The sequence below is a fragment of the Ursus maritimus genome, unplaced genomic scaffold (assembly GCF_017311325.1).
Source record: "Ursus maritimus isolate PB19 unplaced genomic scaffold, ASM1731132v1 scaffold_17, whole genome shotgun sequence".
Classification (NCBI taxonomy): Eukaryota; Metazoa; Chordata; class Mammalia; order Carnivora; family Ursidae; genus Ursus; species Ursus maritimus.
This window is the reverse complement of record NW_024424119.1, coordinates 2,140,166-2,159,117: the sequence shown is the minus strand read 5'-3', so window position 1 is coordinate 2,159,117 and position 18,952 is coordinate 2,140,166.

Genomic DNA, 18,952 nt, shown 5'->3' with positions numbered 1-18,952 from the left:
TTAAGAGGAAACTCTTGAAGGACATTTAGCCAAAAAAAGGAACCAGAGAACAAATTGTGGTAGAACTTCAGACATGTTGGTGTTTGGTAGGAAAAAGGGAGTGAGTCAGTGATGACCTTTCATAGTCTCTCTCAAAACACAAAATACCAATAGTTACTGCTTTGCTTTTCTTTATTTCTGTATTTGGACTTGGGTATAAATAAAACAGATTTCTAAAAACAAAATTTTAAGGGGACTATGAAATAGTTAGAATTTAAACCTGGCCAAAAATCACTAGCTTTTTCTCCTGAATAGAAACCAATCCTTAGAATAATGTAAGCATTTAAAGCAGACTCTGCACAATTATTTTAACCCTGCACAATTGACGGGGACATGAAAGGAAACCAGGGGGTAGCCTCAACGTGGGAAAACCTATCAGGTGAACATTATTAGTTTCTTCCTGACTTTGGCCCCTTACACAGCTGTTTTGTTGGACTCCCAAAGGAGCACTAAAACTGAAGGCATGGGTAGGGAACTGCTGATATTTATCAGGAAGAAGCAAGTTAAAATGGAAAGAAGGCAAAGTCAAAGAAGTAAAACATGCCTAGCTTTCACCAGACATCTTCCTTCCAGGGAATATAACACACTTTAAAAACCTCATCTCATTAACTTCTATTGGATTTTTACTTTTGTGTTTTTATAAATACCTGTAGTTTTAAATAGACATGTGTGTCAGGATGTATTAGTGACCTCATTGAGCAATTAGTGTTATAGACTCAATTCTTTAGTACTCATCTTAGAAAACAGCCATTGGCCAAGTCAAGGCTAAGAGAAGATTGTGGAAAGCAGATAGAGAAAGTAGATGAACCAAGCAGGGGAGAGGTTCAATTATTCTGCTTCTATGGGTTGTCAGGTAAGATTAAATCCTCCGATCTTTTATGTTCAGCAAGCTGTTTCTTCTTAGATGCTTGTTTTATGGTGTTGCCTTATCAGGTTTTTCCTTTGTATCCTATGTATACGAATTGGAGAGATCAGACAGAACTTTATAAGTCTATTACCACAATCATCAACTGATTTAGGCAAAATAATGACGAAATAAAAATTCACTTTGGTGGTATCCAATCTTCCCATCAAGCTTTGCTTCCCAGGTCCCCTCCAAAGACTTGGGTGCATGTTTTCCTACTGTCACAGATGACCTGAAGAAATGACTGGAAACATTGCCAATATCATCCCCTCTTAAAGCAATGAGGCTAAAAGTCTCTGAAGGAAGAAATGAATGTATTAGGGCAAGATTTCAGAGAACAGAAAGGAGGCAGGGTATATTTTAGTAGCCACATAATCCATGGCCAAGTCCGTCAGTGAGTGAGACAGTCTAGCTGTCTAGAATGGATCAATCAAAACACAAATTTGGGAAACCATTACAACACACAAACCATGGTGTGTGTGATACCAAAAACATTTGCTTTGGCACTGGTTCTGTGCTCAGCAAACGTCAGAACTCCTGTCCTTTGATGTATTTTCATCTAAAGCTTAGGGAAAAAAACCCACTCCCACAAACTTTGTTAGCAATATAAGTGAACTCTGCCTAAAACAACAACAATAAATGAAGAAAACAAAACAAAACAAAATCACAAGTAATCATTCACACTGGTAAGGGAAAAAAAAGAATGAAAAAGACTATCCTTGTGTGACGGAGCATCAAATCCAACATCCTTAAACGTGAGACAAACATTTATCCATCATTGTCTTCTAAGCAAATAGTTGAATGGCCTGGATAAGATTTAGATTTCATGATCAGTACTTGTTTTATATAACAGAAGAAATAAAGCTTTCCTAAATTTAAAAGAAGTTCTTGCTACTTTCCTTTGATTTCTTATTTAACAATATAAAACATATTTATATTGAAGACTAGAATTTCTGGATGTTGTTGGTAATGTTTTTTTAACTCTCAATGAGTTACAATCTCTTGATGGGAAGTAAGTATTCAGCCAATATTGTGCCCCCACAACCATTCAAAAAGAGTTTGAAAATGGTCAAAATTGAGAAAAGTGATTTCCAAGTTACTGTGGTGGCTCAAGTACTCAAGTTTAGTCTTAACTGAATCCACCATTTTTTTTTTCTTTTTCAATGGAAAAAGAAAGAGATTGTTTGTGGTTGTCTGAGTTCGTGTGCTTGCTGTCCGACTAATTTATGAGTAAAAGAATTGACTAGTGCAAGTGAGAAAAACATAAGTGAGCATAAAATTGTTGCCCAGCAAACCTCAGACAGGCTGAAAGAGGCACAATTTTCATCCTACCTAATAGCTGCATGGAAATAATGTGTGAGAGAGAAGGGAATCAAGCAAATAAATAACTAAAAATAAATAAATTGAGAAAGAACTTAAGGTTAGAGAGGCTTCCAGGCTGCATGTATCCTGAAATATTCCTTAGGATACCTAAAGACAAGGAGGTCTACAAATACCCTTTTTATTGAGGCTGCAGTAGGCATATCGCATAAGACTTTTCACAGCTGGCATTAAGAAGGCATGTTTGCAATGAAGTAGTGTGCTATGGGTTCATGATACAGCTGGCAAGAGCAGGGCTTACAGTTAGTTAATCCTCTCTCTATAAACCATGAAGGTGGTGCACACTCAAAACTGAATATCTAGCCAACTGAAGACAAGTAGATGGAGAATATTTTATTTTAATTAGCAGGTCATCTCTGATATAAGAAAAATGCAATAGAATGTGGAGCAGTGTTGGTGATAAAGCAGAGAAATGCCCATGATCTGAATACAGAAAATATGTATAATATACTCTGAATACTTATTATGGTATTAAATACCAAGTGTCAGAACTGGGGACTAAGGCACACAGCTGAAAATAGAACCACTAAATTGTATACATTATAAGTTTAAAGACCATCCCCTTCATGGGGCCAGCCTTCTCTTGACAATTTGCTGACAGATACCGTTCAGACCTGTCACCCCGCCACCCCCCTTTCTCTATTTTGGTAGATATAAAAAGGGGGCTGAGAGAGAATTATGGAGCTCCCCTGCAAGTAGAGAGAAGGCAGTGCAATAATCATGAAGAAAGGATATTCCTTTCCCTAAATTCATTGTGGGGGATGGAACCATGTGAGAATAGCCCCAGGAAAATCGCTCACACAAATGCAGAGAGACTCATGTTTAATCAGCAGGCTGCATGTCCATTTAGCCCCTGGAGCTTGCTTATCATAAGCCTGCTTTCCGTCAGAGCATGGGAGACATGGTATGGCTGTGAGGTGGCTAGTGTAGAGGGGACCAGGATCAACTCCCTTTAGTTTTAGATACTCCAGAGGTACAGAAAGTGGGATTCTGGGGGCGCCTGGGTGGCACAGCGGTTAAGCGTCTGCCTTCGGCTCAGGGTGTGATCCCAGCATTCTGGGATCGAGCCCCGCATCAGGCTCCTCCGCTGGAAGCCTGCTTCTTCCTCTCCCACTCCCCCTGCTTGTGTTCCCTCTCTCGCTGGCTGTCTCTATCTCTGTCGAATAAATAAATAAAATCTTAAAAAAAAAAAAAAGAAAGAAAGTGGGATTCTGTAGTGCTTGCAGCCTCCAGGATAGGGAGGTCACTGAAAGTGCATATGATGAGGGAAATACCACATAAAATGCCAAAGGCACAGACAATTGAGGAATGAAGCATGTTGCCATTTGCTGGAAATTAGCTGTCAGGTATGGACAAACTTCTTAAGGGGCTACCAATACCCAGGGGAACTTCTAAGAAGTAAGGCAGCTACAGGGCTGGTTAGTGAAGCCTCCTTTCTATACAAAGCCATGGGTGGGCAGCTAGATCAGGGTTACGGACAAAGAGAAAACTGCAACATAATCATGGACAGCATATCAGTTAGAAATGTGTTTGGCTCCAAGTAATACAAAGCCTACATTTCAATGGCCTTAACAAAGATTTGTTTTTCTTGTTTAACAAGATATCCACTAGGAAGTTGCTGCTGGCCTTGGTTCCTTATCTCAGTGGTTTTGAAATTCTCTCAGCTCCCCTCTCATGGGTGGGGGTGCAAGGTGGCTGCAAGGTGGCTGTCTCACCCTCAGGTGTCGAGTCCACATTTTAGGAAGAAAGAAGTCTAGAGATGAGAGAAGACTGCCAAATCTGTTACTTTTATTAGGAAAATAAAAGTGTTCTCAGAAGTCCCATCACAGGGGCATCTAAGTGTCTCAGTTGGTTAAGCATCTACGTTTGGCTCAGGTCATGATCTCAGAGTCCTGGGATCCAGCCCTGCATCAGACTCCCTGCTACAGGGACCCTGCTTCTCCCTCCCCTCTGCCACTCCCCCTGCTTGTGTTCTCTCACTTGTTCCCCCTCTCAAATAAATAAAATCTTTAAAAAAAAGTCCCATCACAATCATATCTCACCAATAGGAATTGGATTGCTTTGGTACTGCGGCTGCAAGGGAAACAGGGAAGTTTTTAGCTTCTTCAACCTTTGTAGTGCAGCAGTAGCTTTCCAATAGTATCTGACACTGGTGGTCATGTTGAAAGAAGCCCTGCCTCCCAGCTCCCTCATTCTGCACATCTGCCCCAAGCAGGGCCTGCGGAGGAGGGAGAGGTGAAAGTGAGTAGACAAAGGTGGGAGTTCAAGGTGAACCTAGCACCTTACACACCCACCAAGACCCCGGAGGCATGTATTTGGCCTGTGTAGGTGGGGAGATGGGGATGGGGGAGAAAAATATAAAAGTTGTTAAACAGCATATAATAAAGTATGAAATGATAAAGTATGAAATATAGTATGGAATAGTATGTTATAATAAAGTATAGAAAGTATGAAAACAAACAAGATACGATCTTAAAAATCCAAAAAGAGGCTCTTCGACTAATTGAAAGAGGCAAAAAAAGAAATAGAATTGAGTGAGAGGTTGTCGAGGGAATCTTCTACCAGCTGAAAGGAGACTGTGACTGAGGATAGTTAGTAGTCTTTATTAGCAGACTGAAATCACTCAGTAACAAATTCAGACTCCTCACGAAATTAGTTACACCAAAATTAACTGTTTATTTATTAAAGGATCCCAGTGAGTAGATTCAAGCCTTTTTAGCTAAACTTCTCTTGTTTTGAATTGAAAAGAGCCCTTAAGAAGGCATACCTCATTAAAATAAATACAATTAATTTTTGTGAGACCCTCAGATGGGTTGCCATGTAACCACGTACATGCTTCACAAAGTTGTATCTTTGTATCTTGAATAGACCAATCTGGGAATAATATTTGTTCTATTTGGGAACAAGATGTGACTTACATGTGATAGATTAATCATTCATGACAATTCTTCTGTTTCCCAAGCTAATATTGAGAGATCTGCCTCCCCCACAAACACTCTTACTAGTCCAGCATACTATTTAACTGTATAGTATTGTATCATTTCAAACTATGATCCTAGCACAGCTTTGTGTATCCTCCCACAAAGAAGCAGATATACTCTTTCAGGTCTAAAATCAAACCCAATAAGAAATCATTTTCCAACTTTTAAATGTGCTCCATATTATTAAGGGAAGCTATTGGAACACTGTGTTTGTTATTGTAGTCCATAAAAACTTTAGACACTTCTAATATTCTAAAGGAGAAAAAACTGATTTGATTTAGTATAGTTGAGATTTCTGATATCTCACTTCACAAATATTTATAGAGTTTTAGCTATGTGCAGTCACCGTGTTATGTGCTGAGAGCACACAAAGGAAGTAGATATTTCTTGTTCTTGAGAAACTCAAAATTCAGTTGGTGGATATACTAGTAGCAGCATAAGCTAATACCCATAACACATTGTGATAATTACCATGACAATAAAATTAATGTAGGGCTGAGGAAACGCAATGGAGGAAATAACTATACTTATGTAAAATTTATTATTAATTTATGAAGAAAAAAATAATTAAATGAGTTAATCAAGGTCTCAAAGTCAGTTAAATTCTTTCCTGTGTTTGAGAGAGCGGCATGTCCTTCCAGGCGTGAAAGGAAGAATTTCTCACCTAACTCAAGAAGAGATTCACAACCTAAATGCTGGCTGCCTCTGCAGAAACCTGCAGAGAAATTTTCTTATACTGCATCAGGTATAGCAGAAGGAAACAGCTGGAAACTGAGGGGCAAATATCAGCAGCTCCTGTGTGATTAAAAAGAATTGCCAAGTGCAGTAGGTACATTCCTCCTCCCAGCAGTAGCTTTTCTCATGGTTGTGTGCTGTCTCAAAATAATAAATAGTAACAGTTAATCATTTATTGAATGTCCACATGTCACTTATATAAGCCTGGCATTGTAAAATGGAATTTGCACACATTATTTCTGAATGTCTTAACAATTCCATTATAAAGTAGACCCATTTTATGGGCGAGGAAATCACGAATTAGAAAATTATCTGTAAGTGGAGGACACAAGAGTTGAGTTCAGTTTTTTTCTGACTTCAGTGCCTATGCATTTCCTACTGTGTATGGAGAAGAATAGATCATTATTGATGCCTCAATTTAAGAACAAGGGGAAGCATTCCTCCCTGTACCTCTTTTTAGCCATCCTTTAGAAATGAACACAAGATGGTCTCTCCCTTCTTGCAGTATGAATTTGGACCTCCTTGGCCAAGGTTAAAATAAGTGTCAGAGTTCAAAACTGTTCTACATTAGCAAATCCTCTTCTTTCCATTGCTGCCAATTGATATTTTTTCTTTCTCAAGTCTGATCTTGGTTTTGCCAGTAAATATTATTTCTATCTCCACCCTCACTAGCAAACACAGCTGGTTTGGGCTGTTAGAGATTCAAAAAACCTTCTGCAAAGATTTAAACTATATGAAAACAATAAAATGAAAAGGCAAAAGAATGTTTAAATGGAAGATAACATCTTAAAATTCAGGTTTGGCTTTGTTTCCATTTTTTAGAAGCCAATGAGAGTTGAGGAAGAATTGGTATTTTTATTGTGGTTCTGGTCATGAGGTTCTTCTGAACAGAAATGTCCCAAATGAATGATAAAGTCAGCAAAGTCAATATTTAATTCCTGTGTTTTCCATTATCTTACAGCAAAGAACCCTGTCTTCAAGTCCTTCGTTGGCTGCCTGTTGATCTCAACCAGGTCCCTTCGTCTTTGAGTGCAGTTTTCTTAAGCGTAATATGAAAGGCTAGACTATGTGGTCAAACTCTAGTTCTAACAATCTATTTTTACATTTATAAATCATGGAATCACTGTTTCTTAAGTACAATGATTTTTTTCCCTCTAAATTCATGCTTCTTGTAGCCTTTTTGTATGCATTGGGACTTGAAGTTATATATCCGTGGTGAATGGAGCCATATGATATATATAATATACGTTTTTAGGAGGTTGATGTAACTCAACAATTCTGAGGTAAGACAAAATTTAAAACATCTGTGTTAATGTATTATTGACACACAATTAACTTCACATATTTTAGGTGTACAATTTCTTAAGTTTTGGCAAAAGTATTCTCTTGTGGAACCATCACCATAATAAGATAGTGAACAACAACAACAAAAAGATAGTGAACAAAAATTTTCTCATGTCCCTTGTAATCCCTCCCTTCCCCTTCTGTACTCCCATCCCTATTGAACTGTTTCTGTCATGACAGATCTGTTTGCATATCATAGAATTTTACATAAATATAATCACAGATTATGCACAATTTTGTCTGTCTTCTTTCACTCAATGCAATAATTTTGAGGTCCAGCCATGTTGCCACATGTAGATTATTCCTTTTTATTGCTAAGTAATATTCCACTATATGGAAATGCCACCATGTATTTGTCTATTTATCTATTTAAATAGATCTATTATCTATTTGCCTATTTAACAGGCACATGGGTTGTTTCTGGGGCATGGCATTTGTCACATTGAGCTTCAAGTGATGCCAACTTCCTCTAGCAGTGAAGTTGTTGATTCTCATGGATTCGTTAGTCATAATAGAACCGTGATGGCTGTGGAGCTGGAAGTGGTAGTGGCAGATGAGGAATGAGAGCAGGTTTACACCACAGATTCCTATTGTCCTTGCCTGGGATTTAGTAGCTTTTCTCAAATAAATGTTCCTTAGTATGTTGTATGCCTGAAGTCCTGAAATGGTTGTTGTTTTAAAATCTTTTCCAGGTTGTTTGTTTGTTTGAGAGGGGGAGAGAGAGAGAGAGAGAGAGAGCAAGCAGGGGGAGGAAGAGGGGCAAGCAGACGCCACACCAAGTGTGGAGCCCCCCCACACACACACACACAAACAGGGCTCAATCCCAGGACTCTGAGATCACAATCTGAGCTGAATTTAAGAGTCGGACACTCAACTGACTGAGCCACCCAGGCGTACCTACTATCTTTTCTAGTTTTATGGAGAGAGGATGTTTTTTGGAGAGAGGATTTACCAAGTTATTCACCCTGTCATTCCAGAAATCCCCTGATTTTTATTTTGGTATAATTTTTCTGATAAGTTACATGAAATAGAGGATAGTTTCTACCTTTCAAAAAAATTCCATCTAATAAGGGAAATAGAATTTGTTCCCATATAACTAAAATACAAGACAAATACAAAGGCACTGCATAAATAAGCAACCACTTAGTTCTTTAGGTATTGAGAGGAAGGAAATAGCATTCTCTTTAGGAAGGATAAGCAAAACCATCAAAGCAGAAGGTGGCATTTGAATGAGCTTTAAAGGGCTGATAGGATTTCAATAGGTATTGAAAGACTGAGTATAGCATTTGCATGAGTAGTTATGCTGACCTGGAAATTTTTAAATTTCTTTCTGTTTGTAAAGTTTTGCATGAATACATTTTCACTGTAAAACTTCTCAAATAATACAGTTGGTCACATTCAAACATCTCTGTTTCCCGAACCCCATCTCAACCTCATCCCATTTCTTTTCCCACAAATACTTTTAGGCCTTTTCATATGGATTTCTGAAAATGTGAATGGAGTGAGTTCATCTACAGTTGCATGAAGAGCAACAAAAAAGGGAATATTTCTAGGGTTAGGCCTATGTTCACACAGATGGATTTTTGTAAAGATCAATGACTCAATTGGGGGCACCTGGCTAATATAACCAGCAGCAGCAAAAAATTTAGTATCTGAATAGGCATATAAAACCTATGCAGTAGACAGGAAAGTTGGTTTATTTGTTAGTCAAAATAAGCTAGGTTATGCTATCCACAATTCAAAAGGTTTAATGTAATTCATCCACATTTCCAGCTTTCCTCAAGTGGAATCCTCCACTTCCCTTCTAGCTGCACAGCCTTGGGACATAGAAAGAGTAGAAGATTGCATAAGACATGCTACAATTAGGAATGTACAGAATTTATGCCTACATTCCATTGGACAGAATTCAGTAGCAGGTAGGTTCAGAGTGGGCTGGCAAATTAGTCTTCTCGCATGCCTCAGTTTGTGTGGAAAATTTAAATTAGGTTAGTGAATTCATATCAATTTCTCTGCCTCAAATTTCCTTATCTGGGAGGTGTATGTCAATTAGATGATTACAGCCTTCCCAATTTCATCCTTTTATGAAATTACATTCAGTGAAATAATCTGACTTTACTTTGGCATTCAAATGAATTGAGTTTATCTTTAACTTCATTAAATAGTGTTTTTTATCTACTTGTCATTATATTGTGTTTCATTTCAAGATAAGAGATTAATGGATGTAAGGGTGATCTGGCTGCAATATCTGTCACTCCACTGAGTGCAAGTATTGATTAGGCTGAGCTGGCTAGCTAGGCGAGGTCCCCTTCTGCCTTCCTCACTCTGTGTGTTCCTCTGGAACATGTGAACTGGCTTGGTTGACTAGGAGGACCTTCCCTGATAGAGGAGGAACATATATGAGTAGCTGTACTTCCCTGCAGAACCTCCAAACAAGCTCTCAGCATCCATTTGTAGACTATAGGGTTCCAAGACTCCAAACACATCCAAATGAGATGTTGCATGTGGTAGTCTGCTCTTAAAAAAGGGGGAAAAAAAGTTATGACTATCTGAGTAATTTGTTTCTTGTAAAATTCCTCCCAAATTTCAAAAAGTAATGAGATACGTAGAAGAAATAAAATCATTACTTAACTTCTAGGCAATGTGATATAATTGAAAGTCAAGAATTCTGAATTTAAGTCCTGACTTATTGTTGATGATGGATGATGTTGAGCCATCACTTACATCATTTATCCTCTCTGAACTTCCATTATTTCCATTTTCATTTATTAATAATTATGCCCAAACTTAAAAGTTGGGAAGATAGCAGAGTAGGAGGACCCTAAGCTCACCTCATACAACAGAAATAGTTAGAAAACACTCACATCCGTGTAAATAACCCAGAAAATGCCCGAAGACTGGCAGAACAAATTTCACAATTAAGTGTAGAGAAGGGGTCACATTAAAGAGTGTAGAGTGTGGAGACATCGTGGAAAACTAACCAGACCTCAATGTCTACTGTGGGCAGGGAGCCACAGGCACAGAGAAGGGAGAGAAACAGACTATCATAAAGGGAAGCTCCCACAGGCAAGATGAATCCCCATAACATTTGTCTTTAAAAACTAGAGGGGCTGAATTTTGTGAGTTCTTACAACCAGCAGGACTTAAAGCCTGGAACTTTAAAAATCAGTGGGCTCAGCTCTGGGAGAGCTTGGAGGGCAATAAGTAGAGTCCTCATCCTTAAAGAGACAGCATGACAAACAACCTGTGGAGACGCAGTTTAGAAGCAGCAGTTTGAAAAATGCCTGGGATATATGGGAGGGAAAGTTATTCACTTCACTCAGGGCATGTCCTGGAGGGGTAAGGTTCACAGGGAAATACCTCCAGGAACAAAGGAGCATGCAGGTGCCATTTCCCTCCCCTGCCCCCTAACATAAACACAGGGCACCTGCAGGGACTAGCTCAGTATGGACATTCACTACCTAACTTGCTTACACAAAGTCCCCTCAACCCCCCGGCCATCCTACCCTCACTTTGGCAGATATGCTCTTTCCAGTTATTCTTGTCTTAGTTCCCTCCACCAAAACACCAGCACAAACCTTTCCAAAACCTTGTCTCCCTACCGATAGGCCAGTGGGAATCTTATTAAAATTACACACCCCACCTCTGCTGGCCCTGTCCTGGCAGCAGCTACTCATCTCTTTTTGGTAGAACACAGATCTTGCAGGCAGTGCATCCTACCCCCCTCCGATATGCTGTTGTCCAAACCCATTCAAATTGAAGTCACAAGACTAGGATTGTACAAGCTGGTCTGATTGCAGGCCCTGCCCACCAATGATAGCTTCTCAGGGGACAACAGAAGGAAAGCACCCTGCAGTTTTGTTTTGTTTTTTTCCTACTATAACTCTGACAAACACATGGTCTGACTAAACTCAAAGCCAAGGTGGACCTGGATTGATCTATGAACACACATGGACCAAACACAAAATAGGCAAAGAGAACCACTGCAGATGACTGAACTGAAGGAAAAAAGTATCCAAGATGCAACAGCATAGTACAGCAAATACACATAGGAAACACCTTGTGAAGCACCAGGTTCTGGCAAATAGGGGACATTGCTCTGCAGGGCACTACAAGACCTCTTCCTCATAAGGCCATTACTTCTAAGACCAAGGGACATAGCTGACTTCCCTAATACAGAGAAACAGACACAAAGGGTCAGACAAATGAGGAGACAAAGGAATATGTCCCAAATGAAAGACCAGGACATAATCATAGCAAGAAATCTAAGTGAAAGAGATAAATAATATGCCTGATAGAGAATTTAAAGTAATAATCATAAAGATCACTGAACTTGAAAAAAGAAAGGAAGATATCAGTGAGACCCTAAAGGAAATTTGAAAAGAACTAATCGAAGATGATGAACATGGTATTTGAAACTGAATTTATTTTTAAGTTCATCAAATTATATTGAAACAATTGTGTTGAATTAAATCAAGCTGAGCAAGTGAGAGGAAAAAATATATCCAAAATGAAAATAAGGGAACTCACAGACTTCTCAAGCATAATAACATTTGTATTATAGGGATTCCAGAAGAAGAGACAGACATTTTATTTGAATACATAATATCTGGAAACTTCCTTAATCTGGGGAAGGAAACAGATAGCCAGATCCAGGAGGCATAGGGATCCCCCAGCAAAATCAACACAAGGAAGTCCACACTATAGTAACAAAAATGGCAAAGTATGGATAAAGACAAAATTTAGAAACAGCAAGTATAAAGAAGACGGTTACATAAAAGGGAAACCCCATAAGGTTATCAGATGATTTTTCAGCAGATAAGAAAGGTGTGGTGTGATATATTTAAAGTGCTGAAAAGAAAAAATATGCAGTCAAGAATATCCTATCCAACAAGGCTATCTTTCAAAATAAAAGGAGAGATAAGGAGTTTCCCAGACAAACAAAGCTAAAGGAGTTCATGACCACTAAACCAACCCTAAAAGAAATGTTAAAAGGGACTCTTTGAATGGAAAGAAAACACCATAAATAGGAGTACAAAAAGTAGGAAACACAGAAGCAGTAAAATTAAGTACATTTCCAAAAATCAGTCAAGGGACTCACAAAATAAATATGATACCATATACCTAAAACATGGAGGGGAGAGAGAAAAATTGGGTTCAAATTTAAGTGACCATCAACCTTATAAAGACTTCTATATGCAGAAAATGTTATATACAAACCAAATGGAAACCACAAATCAGAAACCAGTAATAGATAAGGAAAATTAAGGAGAAAGGAATCCAAATATACCACTAAAGAAAGCCAGCAAACTGTGAGAGAAGAGAGCAAGAGAAGAAAGAATCAGAGAAGAACTACAAAAACAACCACAGAACAGGTAACGAAATGGCCATAAATACATACCTATTGTTAATTACTTTAAATGTAAATGGCTAAATGCTCCAATCAAAAGACATAGGGTGATAGAATGGTTAAAAGAAAAAGAAAAGATCCATCTCTATGCTGCTTACATTTCACATCTAAAGGTACCTGCAGATTGAAAGTGAGATGGAGAAATATTTATCATGCAAATGTATGTGAAAAAAAACTCAGGGTAACAATATTTATACTGAAAAAAATAACTTTAAAACAAAGACTGTAACAAGTGGCAAAGAAGGACACTATATAGAAATAAAAGGGACGATCCAACAAGAAGATATAACAATTGCAAATATTTCTGCACCCAACATGGGAACATCCAAATACACGAAACAGTTAATAACAAGCATAAAGGAACTAATATTGTAACACGATAGTAGTAGGGGACTTTAACACCTCATTTACATCAATGAACAAAACATCTGAACAGAAAATCGATAAGGAAACAGTGTCTTTGAATGACACACTGGACCAGAAGGATTTAACAGACATTCAGAACATTCCACCCTAAAAAAACAGAATGCGCATTCTTTTCAAGTGCATATGGAGCATTCTCCAGAATCAATCACATATTAAACCACAAAACAAGTCTCAACACATTTTTAAAAATTGGAGTCACACTATGCATCTTTTCTAATGACAACACTATGAAACTAGCAATCAACCAGAAGAAAACAACCAGAAAAAGCACAAGTACATGGAGACTAAATAACATGCTACTAACCAATGAATGGGTCAACCAAAAAAATCAAACAAGAAATCAAAAATTACATGGACAGAAATGAAAATGAAAACACAATCGTCCAAAATCTTTGGGATGCAGAAAATAAAAAAACAAACAATAAAACAGATCAATGAAACCAGAAGCTGGTGCTTTGAAGACATCAACAAAATTGATAAAACTCTAACCAGACTCATTAAAAAAAAAAAGACTCAAATTAACAAAATTACAAATGATAGAGAAGAAATAACAACCAACACCACAGAAATGCAAACAAATGAAAGAGAATATGATGAAAAACTATGTGCCAACAAATTGGACAAGAAAGAAATGCATAAGTTCCCAAAAACACATAACCTACCAAAAAACAAACAAATGAACAAACAAAAACAAAACAAAACAAAACAAATAACCCAAACAAATACACAAACAAAAAATCTACCAAAACTGAAGTAGGAAGGAACAGAAAATTTGAGCAGTGATTACCAGCAAAGAAATTGAATCAGTAATCAAAAAACACCCAGCAAACAAAAGTCTAGGACCAGACAGCTTCACAGGTGAATTCTACCAAACATTTAAAGAGCTAATACCTATTCTTCTCAAACTATTTTAAAAAATAGGAGAGGAAGGAAAACTTCCAAATTCATTCTACAAGGCCAGTATCACCTTGATACCAAAACCAGATAAAGATAGCACAACAAAATAGAATTACAGGCCAACATCTCTGGCGAACATACATACAAAAATCCTCAACAAAATATTAGCAAGACAAATTCAAGGATACATTTAAAAAAGCATTCACCACAATCAAGTTGGATTTATTCCTGGGATGCTATGGTGGTTCAGTAATTGCAAATCAATTAACATGATACATTGCATCAATAAGAGAAAGGATAGAAAATATATGATTATTTCAATAGCTTCAGAAAAAGCATTTGACAAAGTACAACATCCATTCATGATAAAAATCCTTAACAAAGTATGTTTAGCAGGAACATGCCTCAACATAATAAAGGCCATCTATGAAAAACCCACAGCTAACATACTCAAAGGGGAAAAACTGAGAACTTTTTCCCTCAGCTTAGGAGCAAGACAAAGGTGTCCACTCTCACCATTTTTATTCAACATAGTAGTGGAAGTCCTAGCCACAGCAATCAGACAAAAAAAAAGAAATTAAAATCTTCCACATTGGTAAGGAAGAAGTGAAACTTTCTTTATTTGCAGATGACATGATATTATATATAGAAAATCCTAAAGACTTCACTAAGACACTACTAGAATGGATAAAGAATTCAGTAAGGTCACAGAATACAAAATCAATGTACAGAAATCTGTTGCATTTCTATATACTAATAATGAAGCAGCAGAAAGAGAAACTAAGAAACAATCCCATCTACAATTACACCCAAAACAATAAAATACCTAGGAATAAACTTAACCAAAGAGGTGAAAGACCTGTATTCTAAAAACTATAAAACACTGATGAAAAAAATTGAACAGAATACAAAGAAATGGACAGACATTCCATGCTTATGGATTGGAAGAACAAATATTGTTAAAATATCTATACTACCCAAAGCAATCTACAGATTTAATGTGATGCCTATCAAAATACCAACAGCATTTTTTACAGAACTAGAATAAACATCCTAAAATTTATACAGAACCACAAAAGACCCCAATATTGAAAAAAGAAAAGCAAAATTGGAGGGATCACAATTCCAGACCTCAAGTTTTATTACCATGTTATAGTAGTCAAAATAGTATGATACTGGCACAAAAATAGACACATAGATCAATAGAACAGAATAGAAAGTTCAGAAATAAACCCACAATTAATCTTTGACAATTATTCTTTGATAAGAATATGCAATGAGAAAAATCAGCCTCTTTTACAAATGGTGTTAGGAAAACTAGACGGCTACATAGAAAGAATAAAACTGGACCACTTTTTTATACCATATAAAAAAATAAACTCAAAATGGATCAAGGACCTAAATGTGAAACCTAAACCATAAGAATCCTAAAGGAGAGCATAGGCAGTAGTTTCTCTGGCATTGATGATAACATCTTTCTAGATATGTCTCTGGAAGCAAGGGAAACAAAAGCAAAAATAAACTATTGGGATTATATAAAAATAAAAAGGTTCCACACAGCAAACAATCAACAAAACTAATGGGAGAAGATATTTGCAAATGACATATCTGATAAAGGATTATTATCCAAAATACATAAAGAATTTGTACAGCTCAACACCAAAAAAACCCAAATAACCCAATTAAAAAATGGACAGAGGACATCAGACATCTCCCCAAAGAAGACAGGCAAATGGTCAAGAGACACATGAAAAGATGTTTAACATCACTCATCATAGGAAAATGAAAATCAAAACCACAATGAGATATCATCTTATATCTTTCAGAATGGTGAAAACAAAAACTCAAGAAACAACAAGTGTTGGCAAGGATGTAGAGTAAAAGGAACCCTTGGGCACTGTTGGTGGGATTGCAAACTGTTGAGGCCACTGCAGAAGACCATATGGAGATTCCTCAAAAAATTAAAACAGAACTAGCCTACAATCCAATAATCATACTAGTGGGTATTCACCCAAAGGATGTGGAAACACTAAATTGAAGGGATGTATGCATCCCTATGTTTATAGCAGCATTATTTACAATAGCCAAATTGTGGAAGCAGCCCAAGTGTCCATCAATAGATGAATGGATAAAGAAGAAATGGTATACATATACAATGGAATATTATTCAACCATAAAACAGAATGGATTCTTGCCATTTGCAACCACATGGGTGGAGCTAGAGAGTGTAATACTAAGCAAAATAAGGCTGTCAGAGAAAGACAAATACCACATGATTTCACTCCTATGTGAAATTTAAGTAACAAAGTGAAGGAACAAAGAAAAATAAAGAGACAAACCAAAAAACAGACTCTTAACTATAGAGAACAAAGTGATGGTTACCAGCAGGGAGGTGGGTGGAAGGATGGGTGAAATAGGTGAAGAGTTTAAGAGTGTACTTATCATGATGAGCACTGAGTAATGTATGGAACTGTTGAATCACTGTAGTATATCCCTGAAACCAATGTAACACTGTATGTCAATTACACTGGAATTAAAATTTTTTAAATATGAAAGAATAATCACAATTAGGACCAACTCACCTAGATATTATGAGGATCAAAAGACAAAGTGCGTAGGAAGTCGCTCTGCAAACTATAAAGACCTACACAATTTTTAAAAAATAAACAAGGAGAGAAAACACAAAAAGGAAAGCAAGCAAGAGAGAGCACAGGGCTAGAAGCGTACTGTTCATGAGAAACCCATGGGTTGGGTTTTGAGCCTCTGCAGTGATCCCAGATGCAAAATAGGTTGAGCTGGAAGTCTAGAGAGGGAAGAAGAAACTGGGGAGCAGGGTCAGGTGGGGAAAAGAAAGAATGGGAAGAAAAAGAGATAGGGCATTGTGAGTTAAAAGGAATGAGTTTAGAGGGAAATTTTTTTAAACAAATGTATTTTTTTTATTTTGGAACAATTCTAGATTTATAGAAAAGTTGCAAAGATAGCACACAGATTTCTTCTATACCCCTCACTCAGTTTTCCCCACTGTTCACGTCTTATGTAACCATAGCATATTTGCCAGAAGGACGACATAGCACAGCATACTGAACACAGTGTCTCATAGAAATTATGCTATACTGATTCACACATACCACTAGCACTAGTAAGAAACTAACATCGGTACATTATTATTAACTAAACACCAGAATTTTATTTGAAACCCTAATCTTTTGATAGCTCTCAATTCATTTTACTGAGCTCAGATGAACTTAAACTGATCCCTGTCTTCATGTGTTCCCCCTTCCCTAGTTAATTTCTGGATTCCTGATTCAGTTTCCAAAAATATATGGTGAAGTAGAGTCATCACAGGAGCCTTTGCTGGACCTCAGGACAACACATATCTGTGTCTTGATGAACAGATATTCTGGAAATAACTCTTTGATGTTACCCTTCCTACATAACAGGGTGAGATGGTTCAGCCAGCTGGGTCAGTAAAGAAAGTGTCATTGCTTTATTTTCCTTTAACTTAGTCACAAACAACCAGGCAAAGAGCAATTACTTTTAACAATATGAAGCACATTGCAGAAGGCCCTAGGGAGAGGAGGCATTTAAAATTTCCCACATTCTGCAATGTTAGTAGAGGCATCTTAAGAGAAAGCTTAGCATAGAAACACTCCCAGGATAACTTGAAGATCATTCTCGAAGTTTCATCTGTTTGCAGTGGACTTCAAACAGAGATTTCTAAGAAGAGTTTAGATATGGTGTATGTTGGGTAGTCATAATGACTCTTGGCATTTAGTGCATCTGGACGAAGACATGAGAAGCATCTGCAATGCTCAGATCACTCTCACGAAATTAAGAATTATCCTGCTTAGCCATCAAGCAAATAATGATGAATACTGCCAAGAAAAAAAAAAAAAACTAATCTTTGGGATACCCATAAGGCAGTTGCTCAGGATTCATTAACAGCTTTCCTAGGAATTAGCATCTCTTATTTAGTCAAGGCTAGCTCTTCAGGGGAATACCAATTGTCAGAAATGCAATACCATGTGTGTATACTTCCTTCTTCAGCATGGAGGAAGAAAGGAGGCAAATTTCTGGGAACTGTAAATCACAACAATATAAATAAGAATAGCCATAAGTACATATACACATTCCATGAATGGTTTCCTTTCTTTTGTATGTGTTAGTACTGTAGCAGGAATAATTATAGTCTAGAGCTTGCCAAGTTTCTTAATGCAGTAACAGTTGCAAGTCATTCTCTTAAATTAATAGAATTCTGAGAGCAAATATCACTAAATATCGTGAAAATGCTTCTCATTATTTTACATGTTTTCTCTCTGTATCTGCGTGTCTCAAAAGGGCCCTGAAAGCTCTACCAGGGGCAGGAGTTCAGCACTTCAACACGTGTCCTTTTAAAAATGTTGGAAAATTCACAAATTAATTTGCCAGCTAAACTATGTAATCGGATCCTGATTTATTCTCTGAGTCCAATTAATAGGTTCCTTTTTTCTTTTCTTTTTGAAGGAGGCAAAAAGACTTACCGTGAGTCCAAGAAGAGTTTCACCAGTGTGCAGAATTTGCTTAAGGTAGAAATATTAGTCCTCATTGGCTAAAATTCATGGTATATGAGGTTATGGAATCCAACAAAAATGGTCACTGAAAGTCTCATTTAAAAATGTATTCATTTCCTTTCCCCCTATAAGCTTTGCAAATGCAACCCTGCTTGCAACTTCAAGAAATCTAGCTGCTTATCTTCTACCAGTATACCATTTAGTTACACTAGACTTATTTCTTATAGCAAACATACAATATTTATCTCAGTCTCATTACTGCTCACACCTTACCTAACTTCATTTGGAT